Source organism: Armigeres subalbatus, unplaced genomic scaffold (assembly GCF_024139115.2).
Source record: "Armigeres subalbatus isolate Guangzhou_Male unplaced genomic scaffold, GZ_Asu_2 Contig858, whole genome shotgun sequence".
Classification (NCBI taxonomy): domain Eukaryota; kingdom Metazoa; phylum Arthropoda; class Insecta; order Diptera; family Culicidae; genus Armigeres; species Armigeres subalbatus.
In genome coordinates, this window is record NW_026943654.1 from 10,277 (window position 1) to 14,922 (window position 4,646).

Consider the following 4,646-nt stretch of genomic DNA (forward strand, 5'->3'; position numbering starts at 1 on the left):
CATCACCAAGTCGTTTCAAGATCTTCAAGCGATCCGTCTTCCGGCTTTTGTTCGGGGAACCCGAGCTCCAGACCGTCCGTCGAGCTTCGTCCGGATTTATTTGTTTTCCGCCGTATGTTGTCATAGCTGGGAATGATAAGCAGTCAGCCCGAGGCCACAGGAAAAAGAAAAGGCCCGAGTACAGACGCGGGCCTGTTCCACGGGGAGATTAGTACACCATTATTGTCTTTCTCTTCCTATACGCTCCTATTCCTTTTCAATAGAACAATAGAAACAATTTCCTTTTCAAATCTTTGACGATTACAACGCTTATTACTGTTGATTTGTTTCCACTCCTATCGCCATTTTTTCCGCCCCGTTCATAAGGGGGTAGGCCTATATCAACCACGGAGAGAAAATTCAGTGGTAGTTCACATAACTTGTGTATGTGAAAAAAATCTTGGAGGCTGTTTTAAGAGTAAGTGTGAGTGAGTGACGTTAAAAAAAGATGAACAGATAAGACTCGCTCTTGTTTTACGACGCACAAGCTCGTGTTTAATGATTCACAATGTTGTGAGTTTTGATGCTTATTTCTGCTCCTCAAAAAACTCTTGCTCTTGCTTATTTTCTACTCGGCGAGGAGTTTTTGGCAAGCCTGGCGTTATGTGCTTACTTGCGTGGAGGTCCAAACATGGGGATGCTTGTTGAGGAGCTAACAAGATGCTAATTGGAACCAACGGTTTCAAGCTCTTCGATGAACCTACGCCGAATGGAGTATCCTTCCCCACTGGACTCGATCCTGGGCCAATCGCTAATCGCTTCCAGTCGCCCTAAACATTGAGCGACCTCTGGTTCTCTGTCAAATATCATCTTCGCTAGACGTTCTCCCGGCATACGAACAACGTATCCAGCCCACCGTAGTCTGCCGTGTTGTATAAGCTTAATAATAGCCAGCCCTTTATACAGCTGGTACAACTCGCGCCGCACAGTGATGCCACTCCATACAAAACATGGAAAAAAGTCTTTTCAATCACTTTTTGTCAACCGATTTTCTTGCAACAGGTTGCATTCGATGCGGAATATTGTCCCATTGTTTCCTATTGAAAATTGGCCGGATAGGACATACAAAATACATTTTTTTCATACAAATAACGGGTAGAACCCCATCACTCATTTTTTTTGGTACTTGTCCTCAACCGACTCGCTCGCAACAAACTGCATTAAAAGCAGAATCCTGTTCCATTGTTTCTCATCGAAAATTTGGTCAGATCGGACAATGGGATCAGAAGTTATGGTCAAAATACTAATTTCATTATTACAATACAAAATCACTTTTTTTGGCACTTATGTTCATCCGATTTGCTTGCAACAAGTTGCGTTCGGCGAGAAATTGTGTAATGCATATAAACAAATATGAAAAATAAGACCTATCCACATATTTGTGTTATTTTTACCTTTTCTTACATATTTCTTAATTGTTTTGAACGAACGAGAAAGGCACCGTCACCGATAGGTGGATTATTTAGGGTTTTTGTGCTTGATATTGCTACGAAGCTTTTTTATATAAAAATATCATATACATATGACGATTTTATGACCTTGAAATAAGCCTTAAGGTCTGAGGGAAGGTTTTCCCGGTCAAAAAGCACGAGGAATCCCTCTCTGAGAGAGAAAATTGTCCAATTTAGCCCGCCAAAATGACGTTGTCAGTGTCGCCAAAATTATTTCATCATTATGCAGTTTACAATTGCTTTAGAATTTGCCGTAAACGGAAAACAAAAGGAATTGGCAACAATGGGGAAGAAATTTATCACTCAAGCATGCATGCATGCAGTGCTTCGGCAAGAGAACAGCAGCACCACCGACCAATCACGCGATGAGCAGATCAAGATAAACAAACTCCAGCTGGTTTTGGAAAATGAAAACATGAGCCCTGAAAAGGATTTGTGTAATAACAGTAAAGCTGATGGAAATAAGAAAAATAAGAAAAATAAGACAAATATAACAAATGAGATAGCCATAATAAATAAGACAAATAAAATCAGTTCCTCCAGAAATTCCTCTGGAAGTTCCTCCGGAAGTCCCGCTCCTGAATTCCTTCGGAAGTTTCTACGGGAATTCTTCCAGGAGTTCCTAAGAAAGTTCGGAAGTTCCTCCAGGAATTCCTTCGGAAGTTCCTCCAGGAATTCCTTCGGAAGTTCCTCCAGGAATTCCTTCGGAAGTTCTTCCAGGAATTCCTTCGGAAGTTCCTCCAGGAATTCTTTCGGAAGTTCCTCCAGGAATTCCTTCGGAAGTTCCTCCAGGAATTCCTTCGGAAGTTCCTCCAGGAATTCTTTCGGAAGTTCCTCCAGGAATTCCTTCGGAAGTTCCTCCAGGAATTCCTTCGGAAGTTCCTCCAGGAATTCCTTCGGAAGTTCCTCCAGGCGTTCCTTCGGAGGATCTTCCGGAGCAACTTCCGAAGCAACTTCCGGAGGAACTTCCGGAGGAACTTCCGGAGAAGCTTTCGGAAGAACTTTCGGAGGAACTTCCGGAGAAACTTCTGGCGGAACTTCCGGGGGAACTTCCAGGGGAACTTCCGGAGGAACTTCTGGAGGAACTTCCGGAGCAACTTCCGAGGGAACTTTCGAGGGAACTTCCGGAGGAACTTCCGGGGAAACTTCCGGGGGAACTTCCGGAGGATTTTCCGGAGGAACTTCCGAAAGAACTTTCGGAGGAACTTCCGGGGGAACTTCCGGAGGAACTTTTGGGGAAATAACTTCCGGAGGAATTCCTGGAGGAACTTCCGGAGGAATTCCTGGAGGAAGTTCTGGAGGAATTCCTGGAGGAACTTCCGGAGGAATTCCTGGAGGAACTTTCGGAGGAACTTCCAAAGGAATTCCTGGAGGAACTTCCAAAGGAATTCCTGGAGGAAGTTCCAAAGGAATTCCTGGAGGAACTTCCAGAGGAATTCCTTGAGGAACTTCCAAGGGAATTCCTGGAGGAACTTCCAAAGGAATTCCTGGAGGAACTTCCGGAGGAGTTCCTGTAATTCTGGAAGAATCCCGGAGAAAGATTTGGAGGAATATCCGGAAAAATTCCTAGAGGAATATTCGGAAGAAAACACTTCCAGGAAATCTCCAGGTTCCTTCTGGAGTTCTTCTAGAGAAGCATTCTGAATTTCCTCCGAAAGTTTATTCTGGATTTCCTCCGGAAGTTTCTTCTGGAATTCCGCCGGAAGTTCCCTTTTGGAGAGCTTTGGAAGTTATTTCTGGAACATCTTTGGAAGTTCCTTCTGGAATTCATCTGGAAGTTCCTCTTGGAACTCCTCCGAAAGTTCTTTCTAGAACTCCTCCGGAAGTTTTCCTTTTGGAATTCCTTCGTTGCTTCGTTGCTTCGGAAAATCTGAAGTTCCTCCAGGAATCCTTCTGGAAGTTCCTCTAGGAATGAATTCCTGGTAGACCAATTGATATGAGCTCCTACACAGTTTGAAAATTTTTGAACTTCTGGTTTAGATGAGGTGCGAATCATATACGCGAGCTCGACGGACGTGTATGAACATAACTGGTCAATGTCAGATTTTGACCTGTTAAACCAATTTTTCCAAACTTCACAATAGTTTGGATAACTTAGAACATCTGGTTTGGGTATAACTGAAACGAAATTTGATAGCGTGGTGTCTACGGACATGTATTAACATGAATGTATGATATTACGTTTGTATCGAGCGCATTTGACCTTGTAGACCGATTGATTCCAGAACATTTTGGGTAGCTCATAACATCTGGTTTGGATATAACAGAGTTGCAAATCACACATATAGGCTCTGCGAACTTGTATGGACATGACTGGTTAATGTCAAAGTTATATTGAGCGCATTTGATTTGATAGACTCCAGAGCAGTATGGAGTACTTCGAACATCTGATATTGGTATAACTGAGTTCCAAATCGTATGCATGGGCTCTACTGACTTGTATGGACATCTTATTGCTGTAAGATTTGTACCGAGCGCAGTTGACCTGGTAGACCAATTGATCCAAACTCCAGAACAGTTTGGAGAACCTAGAACATCTGATTGGGGTATAACTGAGTTGAAAACTATACACGTGGGCTCTTCGGACTTGTCAATTTCAGATAGCTATCGAGCGCAGTTGACCAGGTAGACCGATTGATCCAAACTCCAGAACAGTTTGGAGAACCTGAAACATCTGGTATGGGTATAACTGTGCTGTAAATCATATGCGTGGGCTCTAAGGACTTGTGTGGACATGATTAGTCGATTTCAGATAGCTATCGAGCTCAGTTGACTTGGTAGACCAATTGATCCAAACTCCTAAACAGTTTGGAGATCCTAGAACATCTGATTTTGGGCAAAACTGAGTAGAACATCATTCTCCTGGCTTCTATTGACCTACATGGACATGACGGGTTTTCATTGGCACGAGTTTCCGTAGTTTTCATCGTCAACATTTGCATATCATCTTTCATTACTATAGAGGTCATTTTGGAGTCGCTAGGGATGTACAGAAGAAACATTTTGGCAATGCTAGAATAGTGTTATAAAACATTTTTTTGAACCTGTAAGTTCCGACTGAGGAATGTCATGTAAATCGAAATTTAATATATTTTGAATAAAAAACATCCTTACTCACGCCCCTCTAGGGACAAATTGAGCATCCCTAGAAACATA